This window comes from Loxodonta africana, chromosome 21 (genome assembly GCF_030014295.1).
Source record: "Loxodonta africana isolate mLoxAfr1 chromosome 21, mLoxAfr1.hap2, whole genome shotgun sequence".
Classification (NCBI taxonomy): domain Eukaryota; kingdom Metazoa; phylum Chordata; class Mammalia; order Proboscidea; family Elephantidae; genus Loxodonta; species Loxodonta africana.
The window spans coordinates 37,380,138-37,392,147 of NC_087362.1; the positions used below are offsets into that span (position 1 = coordinate 37,380,138).

General features: G+C 39.2%; 1 protein-coding gene across 4 annotated transcripts in view; it reads left to right on the forward strand.

The window, feature by feature from the left end:
- The window catches only part of CDYL2 (chromodomain Y like 2), a 201,585-nt gene that overhangs the window by 35,502 nt on the left and 154,073 nt on the right, over window positions 1-12,010 (forward strand). The gene's annotated exons all lie outside the window — the stretch shown is intronic.

The window sequence follows — 12,010 nt, forward strand, 5'->3', positions numbered from 1 at the left end:
GCTAATACTTTTCTATTCTTACAACCCTTCGACTCGTTCTTGTTGTCTCAATCATATAATGACCTAATAAATTGCAGCTGGTTAGAATGTGACCATATTCTGAATATACGTGCCTTTAAGAATGAAACTCTTTCGTTTCTTCCATTTACTCGTGAAACATGGAGCCATTGGCTGTAGGCATGGCTGGGGTACAAGTACTGGGGAGTTGTGGGAGATGATAGTGTCATGGGTGTTTGTTGAAGGCTGCTGGATGAAGGCCATCACATGCTATGAACTTTATTTATAGGTAATAGAGAGCTATGGAATCTTTTAGAGTAAGGATTGTGGTCAGAGCTATGCTTTCGATAGTATAGGCTCTAGAAGTAATTCCCTTGTTGTCGAGCCAATTCTGACTTTTAGCAACCCTATAGAACAGATTTTTTATAGAACAGAGTAGAACTGCCCCATAGGATTTCTTAGGCTGTAATTTTTATGCAAGTAGACTTCCACGTCTTTCTCTTGTATAGCAGCCGGTGAGTTCGAACCATTGAACTTTTGGTTAGCAGCTGAACACTTAACCACTGCACCACCAGGACTCCTTTTAGAAGTAACAGAATCATATTAATAACAATGCCAAAAACAAAACCAAAACCAAACCCATTGCTCTTGGGTTGATTCTGACTCATTGCGACCCTATAGCTAACACTTACATGTAGTCATTAAATGCCATTCGCGCTTCTAAGTCCTTCATCTACAGCATCTCTTTTACTCCTCAAGGACTTTTTACAGTTACAAAAATGGAGGCCCCAAGAGATTGAGCAAGAAAGTTACAAAGATAGTAGATGGCATAGGCAAGAAGTTTGCTTTCATAGCTTACCCAGTCACTGTTGTACTCCTCCCAAGCAGGAAGCCCAGAAGCTTGGATACCAGATGGTGTAGATAAGTAATGCTCGAGGCATAGACCTTGGGAATAGTGTTGAGGAGGTCAAGTTCAAGAGATATAGAAGCTAGGTCTGACAGCTGATAAATAGGGGGAAGAGGGAGGGCATGGAGTAGAAATCCAAGTTTAGGATGTTACCAGGCTCTCTAGTATATTCGCTGTCTTCTCCCTTCACAGTTCATATTGTTATTGTTGTTAGCCGCTGTTGAGTCAGCTCTGACTTGTGGCGACGTCATATAAAACAGAATGAAATGTTTGCCTGGTCCTGTGCCATCTTCATGATTGTTGGTATGCTCGAGTCCATTGTTAGGGCCACTGTGTATTTTGAGTGCTTTTCAACCTAGGTGGCACATCTTCCAGTGCTTTTATCAGGCAGTGTTTTGTTGTGGCCCATAGAGTTTTTACTGGCTAATAGTCTGGAAGCTAATAGACATAGCGTGGATATTTGACTTAGTATAAAGGATGCAGGCTTTGAAAACATTCAGACTGGGCTTCATATCCTAGCTCTTTGACTCATTAGTAGGGCGAGGTGAGGGGAATTGGCTTTATCTTTCTGAACTGTGATTTTTCTCTTGTTGAAATGGGAAAAGGAGACATGGTCTTTCAGGACTGATAGGAGAACTAAATGAGATCGTTTGTGTTATGTGCCCGGTACTTACAAAACACTGGGTGTATAGAAGGTGCTCCAGTGAAGGGACCCATTCTCACTAATACTCATAGCATGAGAAGGTGGAACAGCGGGGAGAAGGCAGAACAGTTACGCTCCTGGGTAGGCTGTCTGCAGTGAATGTGGCCCTGTTTGGTGACAGTTTCTACCACAACTCCTTTTGCTTCCCTTTAGCGAAAGGTCGGGATTCCTGGCACATCAACTGCCCAGCACCAGCCAGCATTTCATTTGAATCCTCTAGCATCCTGTGAGTGCATAGACGTGAGCTTTTGCAGAGTGCATTAGAAATGCCTTGACCACTTCTGTTTTCAGTGCCTCATCTGCCTTGTTTATCGTTTGAAAAGTCTTTGGAGATGCCTTGGGCATGGAAGAAATAATTGGAAAGCAAATTATTTTCCATTTGATGTTCATATTTTATGACCACCCTGATAGTCCTTCATTTAGATGGTTCCATTTTCTGTAAATACAGTTGAGTGGAGGGATCTGTATGCAATGAAAGCCCCATCCTAGAATAAATGGCTGCAGATATTCTCCCTATTGGATTCAACCCCTGTTAAAGTAATAAATGAAATGAAGCTTTCCTTCCCGAGAAACACAGCCTAGTATATTTTGTTTATCTAAAGTAAAATATGCCCAGAGAATTCGTTGACAAGTGCTGTATGCATAGATACTGTTGGGATATTTCTTGATTTTGCTTGGTAATTGGGTAATAAAGAAAAAAATCCATCTACATAGTTGTTGTATAGTTGGATAAAAGTTCTACTGTGTTGACAACTGTCTTCTACCTCTCCCCTTTTGGGAGAGTGTGAGAGGCAGTATCGTGTGTGTATGGAGGGAATGCGTAGGTTCACTGCCAGATTTGCAACCCTGCTCTGCAGTTAACTAATTGGCAACCATTGGGCCTCAATTTCCTTATCTGTAAAATGGGGGTAATAATAATATCTGCTTCTTAGGGTTGTTCTGAGGATTAAATGAGTTAGCATATATAGAAAATAGTACCTGGCATACAGTAAGCACTTAATAAATATTTTGTTATTTCTACCTGGAAAGATTATGTGGCTGACACTTCTTTATTCACTATTCAGATTTTTAACATCACTCTTCATTTGTGGTGTTGCTGTTTATATCTTTTTTTTTTTTGAAGTGGGGCACAGAGGCAATTTCGTGCCATGTCCTAGAGCTCAGAATCTGGAGTCACTCAGCTCGAGTTGTGTGATCTTGGACTATTTCTGTAACTCATGGAACCTCAGTTTTCCCATCTGTAAAACAGGTTAAGTAACAGTAGCACCTGCCTCACTGAGTTGTGGTGGTTTTGGGGTTATTTTAAAAAGCTCTTGACACTTATTGCTATCCTACTGCTTAGCGGAAAGGTTACACCTAGTTTGACTCACATCAGCAACATTGGTGAATGTTGTTTTCATTAAGCCTTGGTCAATAAATACTGAGTATTAAAAAGCCTTCAGTAAATTTACTGGTAAAAAATCAATTTTTACTTTTATTTTTCTTTGGTAGTAGAGGTTAAACTTTTATTTCCCTATGTTTTGTTCACCATTTGAATGTCCTCCTTTGTGAACTTCCTCTTTTATCTTCTGCCTATTTTTTAAAAATAATATTTTATAATGTTTTCAGTGTAAGTTTTCCCATTCATCAGTTTCTACACAAATTGCCTATTGTTTTAAATAACAGTTTTATTGAGATATGATTCACGTACCATATAATTCAGCCCATTAAAGTATGCAATTCAGTGTTTTTTTAAATTATATTCACAAAGTTATGCAACCAATATCATAATTTTAAAACATTTTAACTGACCCAAAAAGAAACACCATACCCATTATCAGTCACTGCCCATTCTTCTGCTCCCCTAGCCCCTGGCAACCACTAATCTGCTTTCTGTCCCTAAGGATTTGCCTGTTCTGGACATTTCATGTAAAGAGAATCATGCAATATGTGGTCCTTTGCATCTAAGTCTTTCACTTAGCATATTGTTTTCAGGGTTTATCCATGGTGTAATATGTATCAGTACTTTGTCCCTTTTTATAACTGAATTATATTCCATTGTATGTATAGTTCACGTTTTATTTATCCATTCACTAGTTGGTAACATTTGGGTTACTTCCCTTTTTTGGCTGTTATGAATAGTGCTGCTCTGGACATTCGTATACAAATTCCTGTGTGGACGCATATTTTCAGTTCTTTTGCGTGTATACCTAGGAGTGGAATTGCTGGTTCATATGATAACTCTGTGTTTAACTTTTTGAGGAACTGCCTGACTGTTTTTCACAGCATGTGTATTATTTTTTAATTGGGGTATGAGTGTTTTTCTTATAGATTTGTGTGTTCTTTTATGTTCAGGATTTCAGATCTTTGTCAAAGTTTTGCAAACATTTAATCTGTTTGCTTTTTAATACTTGATCTACCATTCTGAAGTAGTCACATCTATGACTTTTGTGTTTTGTCCCACCACTTTTAAACATAGAAGTCCTCTGCTGTGCAGGGAGTGGATAATGTGGCAGAAGGGGATGTGGACAGACTTCTCTACACTTCCCCTGGCCCACCTTGCAGTGAGTTTCTGCATTGAGGGCCTTGACACCAGACTTTTAAAAAGGCAAAGAGGCCTGTTTCTTGGGTTCTGTAAAACAGATAAAAAAAGAGGTGATGCCAGCGGCCCGTCCCCCTGCTACTCCACTGTTGGTGCCAAGGCCAGATGCTGTGTCTGGATGTAAGTGGTCGGGCCCGGGCCTGAATTTCTTTGCCCTTAAGCCTCCTTTTCAGGTACATGTTTTGTTTTGATTGGGGAAGTTGTCAGAATTAAGTTGGACCCCAGAGCATCCCTGAAACAGCAACATGGATGCTACGGCCACCCTACTTCCTGGCTGGAGCTCAGCCTTCTTAGAGAATGCTCGCCCTCGTCCTGCCCTCACCCAGCAGCTCTTCACCAGAAAGCAGCTGACATCTGTCCCAGGTTTTCCATCTGAGTGCTGGGTTGGCTTCTCGCTGCCTCCTTTCCTCCCAAAACCTGGTCTAGAGAACTGAAGTCTAAATATGACGTTCATCCACTACTTAATCTTACTCAGGTGGGTCAAAATGGTCGTCTGACCACTGCACAGTTCTCTCTGCTGTGTTGCACATTTACATGAAAATGTACTGTCAGACCCTATAGGTAGACAGCATGCTTTTTTAAAAATTTTCTCCTGAAGGGAAATAATCAGAATGATAGTTCGTGGGAAATTCCTTATTGCCAGACAGATGCTTTGCCCTTTTGCTCACCCTCTACAGTGAGGTGAAAACCAGGAAGACTTTAAGAAATCATTGAATGCAGTATTCATTTAATTTTTCCTGGTGTATCATCAATGTGGAATTAATTCAGCATCTTATGTGAGGAGCTAAATTAAACCTATTCCAAGTTACTAACCAGATGTCCCAGCTCAATTTATTTACTAAATCTTTGTTTCCCAGTGGTGGAGATGATTTCTAACCAAACCACACCCGTTGCCGTTGAGTCAATTCTGACTCATGGCGACCGTATAGGTCAGAGTAGAACTGCCCCATAGGGTTTCCAAGGAGCCGGTGAAATTTGAATTGCTGGCCTTTTGGTTAGCAGCCATAGCTCTTAACCCCTGCACCACCAGGGCTCCATGATTTCTACAGTATATATTAAATACTGTATATGCTGGTGTCTAATTGTGGTACATAAACATATACTAACATGTTTTTCATCTCTTTTCCATCGCTCTTTCTGTTTGTTCTTGTCCCAGTAACATATCCTTCTATTTATCATAAATATTTCAGTATTGACAATTCTTATCTCTTCTAATTACTCTTGTACTAAAAGATTTTATTTCCTATTCTCCCTTTGGGATAGGGATTGGGTTAGTTCTAAAAATTAAGTTGGGAAGATTCTGACAGTTTATAATCTTTGATCTTACCACTGGAATAAGACCCCGGCTTCATTTTTCCAGGTTTCTTTTTATATATCTCAGAACAGTTTTGCAATTGTCTTTATATAAAACCAAAACAAATAAACCTGTTGTCATTGAGTGGATTCTGACTCATAAAGATCCAGTAAGACAGAGTACAACTGCCTCATAAGGTTTCCAAGGCTGTAATCTTTACGGAAGCAGACTGCCATATCATTCTTCTGAGGAGCGGCTAGTGAGTTCGGACTGCTGATCTTTGGGTTAACAGCCAAGCATTTGACCACTGTGCCGCCAGGGCTCCTTTCTCTTTATATGATGTTGTTAGCTGCTGTCAAGTCAGTTTCGACTCATAGCGACCTTGTGTATGTACAACAGAACGAGATACTGCCCGGTCCTACACCATCCTCATAATAGTTGCTATACTTGAGCCCATCATTGAGCCACTGTGTGAATCCATCTTGTTGAGGGTCTTCTTCTTTTTTTTTTGCTGGCTCTCTACTTTGCCAAGCATGATATCCTTCTCCAGGAACTGGTCCCTCCTTATAACATGTCTAGTACGTGAGAAAAAATCTTATCCTCGCTTCTATGAAGCATTCTGGCTGTGCTTCTTCTAAGACAGATTTGTTCATTGTTCTGCCAGTCCATGGTATATTCAGTATACTTCGCCAACACGTAATTCAGATGCATCAATTCTTCTTTTGTCTTCCTTGTTCGTTATTCAGCTTTTGCGTGCATATGAGCCAGTTGAAAATACCATGGCTTGAGTCAGGTGTACCTTAGTCCTCAAAGTGACATCATTGCTTTTTAACACTTTAAAGAGGTCTTTTGTAGCAAATTTGCCTAATGGAGTACATAGTTTGATTTCTTGACTGCTGCCTCTATGGGCGTTGTTGTGGATCCAAGTAAAATGAAATCCTTGACAACTTCAATCTTTTCTCTAACAAGACCTTGCTTATTGGTCTAGTTGAGAGAATTTTTGTTTTCTTTATGTTGAGGTGTAATCCAAACTGAAGGCTGTAGTCTTTGATCTTTGTCAAGAAGTACTTAAAGTCCTCTTCTCTTTCAGCAAGCAAAGGTTGTGTTATCTGTGTATCGCAGGTTGTTATTGAGTCTTCCTCCAATCCTGATGCCTCCTTCTTCTTCATATAGTCCAACTTCTAGGATTATTTGCTTAGCATGCAGATTGAATAAGTATAGTGAAAGGATACAACCCTGACACACACCTTTCCTGATTTTAAACCACGCAGTATCCCTTGTTCTTGGTCTATGTACAGGTTCTGCCTGAGCACAATTAAGTGTTCTGGAATTCCCATTCTTTGCAATGTTATCCATAATTTGTTATGATCCACACAGTTAGATGACTTTGCATAGTCAGTAAAATGCAGGTAGACATCTTTCTGGTATTCTCTGAATTCAGCCAAGATCCATTTGACATCAGCAGTGATATCCCTCATTCCATACGTCTTCTGAATCCAGCTTGAATTTCTGGCAGTTCCCTGTTGATGTACTGCTGCAACCATTTTTGAATTTTCTTCAGCAGAATTTCTCTTGCTTGTGTGATATTAATGACATTGTTTGATAACTTCCACATTCTGTTGGGTCACCTTTCTTTGGAATGGTCATAAATATGTATCTCTTTCAGTCAGTTGGCCAGGAAATTGTCTTCCAGAAAGACAACTTGACATAGACGATTAAGTACCTCCAACACTGCACCTGTTTCTTGAAACATCTCAATCAGTATTCTGTCAATTCCTGGAGCCTTGTTTTCCACCATTTCCTTCAGTGCAGATTGAACTTCTTCCTTTAGTACCATCGGTTTTTGATTAGATGCTACCTCCTGAAATGGTTGAATATCAACCAATTCTTATTTACAGTGACTCTGTGTATTCCTTCCATCTTCTTTTGATGCTTCCTACATCGTTCAGTATTTTGCCCGTAGAATCTTTCAATATTGCAGCTCAAGGCTTGAACTTTTTCTTCAGTACATTCAGCTTGAGGAATGCCGAGTATATTCTTCCCTTTAGGTTTTCTAACTCCAGGTCTTTGCATGTTTCGTTGTAATACTTTGCTTAGTCTAGTCAAGCTGCACTTTGAAATTTTCTGTTTGCCTGTTTTTTTCCTTCATCATTTCTTCTTTTTGCTTTATCTGCTCTAGACTTAAGAGCAAGTTTCAGAGTCTCTTTTGCCATCCATTTTGGTCTTTTCTTTCTTTGCTGTCTTTTTACTGACCTCTTGCTTTCTTTATGTATGATGTCCTTATATAGGCCTTTATATAGGTCAGGTATATTGTTAAGGCTGTTCTTAGCCATTATATAGTTACACATATAGGTATTATGTAGTTAAGTAGGCTAAAAAGTGTTTTAAAATTATGTTGCACAATTGGCTGTTGTTGGAATATAGGAAAGTAAGTCATTTTTATACTTTCATTTTATATCCAGCCACTTTATTAAATGCTTATTCTTGTTAAATGTCAGTTAGTTCTTTTTTTTTTTAATGTACAAAATCATACCATATTGAAAAAGCATTTGTTGTCTTCTTCTTTTTTTTTTTTTAACTTCAGCAATGCCTTTCCTGGTTGCCCTATTTCATTTTCAACACTATCTCTCACTATTTTACCTTTTCTGTGTAGTTCCTAACACTCTCTGGCATACTACACATTTCCTTTTTTGTTAAAGCTGTTTGTGGTCTCCTAGTAGAATATGAGCTATTCCAGTCTTGCATTTAGTAATCTATTTAGCTTATAAGATTTTATCCTCCTGCCAATAATAGAAGTCTAGGTGAGAAGATGCTTGCAAGGAATACAACTCTTTTGACACTATTTTTAACATACCAGAGGCAAGGGAAGAATTGATGCCTTCGAATTATGGTATTGTTAAAGGTTATTTAATATACATACTGTGGACTGCCAGAAAAATGAACAAATCTGTCTTGGAAGAAGTACAACCAGAATGCTCCTTGGAAGCGAGGCTGGTGAGACTTTGTCTCACGTACTTTGGGCATGTTACCAGGAGGGACCAGTCCCTAGAGAAGGACATCATGCTTGGTAAAGTAGAGGGTCAGCAAAAAAGAGAAAGACTCTCAACGAGATGGATTGACATAGTGGCTACAAAACTGGGCTCAAACATGGCAACAATTATGAGGATGGTGCAGGACTGGGCAGTATTTTGTTCTTTTGTACATAGGGTCACTATGAGTTGGAACAGATTAGATGGCACATAATAACAACAAAAGAGGCAATGAACTTTCTCAAGTATATAGCAGGGTGCTTTCATCAGAGCAACTGTGGGTGCTGTTAAGTTCTAGTCTATTTTAGGTGTTCAGCAGGCCAGTGCATTCCCAAGTTGGATAATATTGTAATTCCACTAGGACAGCTTGCTATTATTTTTAAAGGAGTCCTATAGCAAACCATCACTGTAAGATGAATAGTGTAACCCAGTTTATTAATCTAGATTTTCACCTTTTTCTTAAAATGACATATGCCTTCAGATTGGAGCACTAATTTCTAAAAAGAATCTTTGTGCCTCTACAGTTAATTTACCTGAAGACAGTTGTTTCTAGTAATTTCAAAAAATAATCTGAGTCTCTTCTCATAGAATTCAGGGGCAAGACCTCAAAGGAAAAAAATACAGTTTAGGGCTTTTCTAGATGTTTCGGGGAAACTTAGGATTCCCCAGTCGGTTCCTGGTCTTAGAGAGCCTTTGCAGGCATGGTTAGGCTTGCAGTAGTTTTGTGGAATCCCTGAATTTGCTTATTACTGTAAGTTTTTGTGAGTTTATTTTTTCTCATTGTAGTCCCTCCCGGTGCCCCTGCATCTTTATAATTGTGCATTTGCTCCCAGGTACCATTAGGGACCACTCCTGAGAGCGGTCTGTTTTTGACCGCCAAGGGGAGCGTGTAGGCTGTACTCCCTCTTCTTAGCCCCGTAAGCAGCGAGCACTATCCAAAGCCAAAAGGAACAGTTTGGTTGCTGTGCTCAGAGCCACCATCACCAAACTAACTACCCCAATATTTATCATGATTATTTATCATTTTTTTCTTGTGCATTCCTATAAGATGCTGTTTTAAAATGAGATGATACTCAGTTGGTGTATAGGTTACAGCTTAATCAACCAGTTAGAATCATTCATTTACTGAGAATATGCTTTTGAGGTCAGTTCATTTTGAAGGGCTTGCCAAAAAGTCACATTACTTAGGACTGGACTTTCTGTGCATATTTAACAATTTTTATAGCATTAATATTTTTCCACAGTTCTAAGTGGCACCTGATTTTAATTTGGAAAAACTTGAAATATACAAAAACACAAGAACTTTTACCAGCACATCATGGTTGGTTGAAAATTCTCTCAATTGTTGTATGTGTCTAAGTTTGCACTGCACTACCAGCTGACAGGTTGGTTGGTTTGAACCATCCAGTGGTACCGTGGAATAAAGGCCTGGCAATCTGCTTCTGTAAAGATAACTGTATCCTGTGGAGCACTGTTCTACTCTGAAACATGTGGGGTTACTGCAAGTCAGAATTGACTTGATGGCAATGGGTTTGGTTTTGGGTTTTTATAGAAGGATATTTTCACAGGGTAAAGAATTCTAAGTTGGAGTTTTGTTTTCTTTCAGCTGTTTTGTTTTTATTGAGAGCTCAGCTATTGGTTTTTATTCCTGCCTTTTTTTGCTTTTTTAAGGTTGTCTTAGTTATCTAGTGCTGCTAAACCACAAGTGGATGGCTTTAGCAAACAGAAGTTTATTCCTTCACAGTCTAGTAGGCTAGAAGTCCAAATTCAGGACATCAGCTCCAGGGGAAGGCTTTCTCTCTGTTTTGGCTCTGGAGGAAGGTCCTTGTCATCAGTGTTCCCCTGGTCAAGGAACTTCTCAGTGCAGGGACCCCAGGTCCAAAGGACATAGTGTTCTCCTGGCTCTCGTTTCTTGGTGGTATGAGGCCCCTATTTCTCTGCTTGCTTTTCTCTATTAAATCTCAAAAGAGATTAGTTTAAGATACAATCTAATCTTGTCGATTGAGTCCTGCCTCATTAACATAACTGCCACTAAACCCATCACATTAAATCATAGAGATAGGATTTACAACACGTAGGAAAATCACATTAGCTGACAAAATGGTAGACAGTCACATAATATTGGGAATCATGGACTAGCCAAGTTGGCAGATACTTTTGGGGGACACAATTCAGCCCATAACAAAGGTAATGTGACTTTTTCCCCCCTTCTTCTGGCTACTTTTAGGAGTTTCTGTCTTTGGTTTTCTGAAGTTTTTCTGTGGTGTTCCTAGGTTTAATTTTCCTTTTATTTATCCTGCTTGAATTCTTTGTGACTTGATGTCCTCTTTATTTCTAGAAAATTCTTGGTCATTATTTTTTCAGATAATGTATGTATCCTATTCTCTCTCTTTTCTTCTGGGACTTTAAGCATGCATATTTAAACTGTCTCACCATGTCTGTTTTTTTTTTTTTTAATTTTCCACCTCTTCTTGCTCATTGTTTCTGTCTGGATATTTTCTTCTTACCTGTCTTTCACTTTACTAAATCTCTGTGTTTTACATGCTCTTAAACCTGTTTTTGAGTTAATTTCAGTTAATGTGTTCTTCAGTTTTAGATTAACTTTGCTCTGGTTAGGCTTTCCATCTGGGCATCTGTTTTCTGGAATATATAAATCATAGTTTTAAAGCCCATGTTTCATATCTCTAGTGTTGATATAACCTGTGGTTCTAATGTTTTTTGGCTCTTGGTCCTGTTTCCTGGTAATTTTTTTTTTTTAATATTTTATTGTGCTTTAGGTGAAAGTTGACATAGAAAATAGTTTTCCAATCAATAATACTGACACAAATTGTTCCATGACATTGGTTATAATCTCCGCAATGTGTCAGCACTCTCCCCATTTCCTTCGACTTCCCCGTTTCAATTCAGTTTCCCTGTCCTTCCTTGTCTTCTCATCTTTGGTTTTGGGCAAATGTTGCCCTTTTGGTTTTGTGTAGTTGATTGTTCTAAGGAGCACCTTCTTCACAGGTATTATTGTTTATTTTATGATCCTGTCATTTGGCTAAAAGGTGGCCTCTGGGAGTGTCTTAGGTTCAAGTCAGAAGGTTATCGAAGGGCAGCTTCCTGGTGATTTTTGATTGAATGCTAGACCTTTCTACAGGTTATAGATGATGTTCCCTTCTTATAAAGAGGATTTACCCAACTCGCCTGATGAGACGATTTATCCTTTCCTCTAACAGGCAGAGAAGGGGCCGATAACCTCAACTGAGTCAGGGATTTAGGCTAGTTTGCAGTCTTTGTAAAGCTTGCCTATCTCTGGTTGTCCCCCTCACCTAAAGTCCTCACTGAGAAGTTTGGCTATTTACTATTGCTCTGGTGAATTTTGACCTCTAATTTTCATCTCCCCAGTGCTATGAGCCTCCTGAAAGCTAAGCTCAGCTGCTCAGCCATTCAGCTTCTTTCTGCCCAGCATTTTAGCCTCTCATCCTGCTTTAAGAATCACCAGACACTTTGAGGGAGA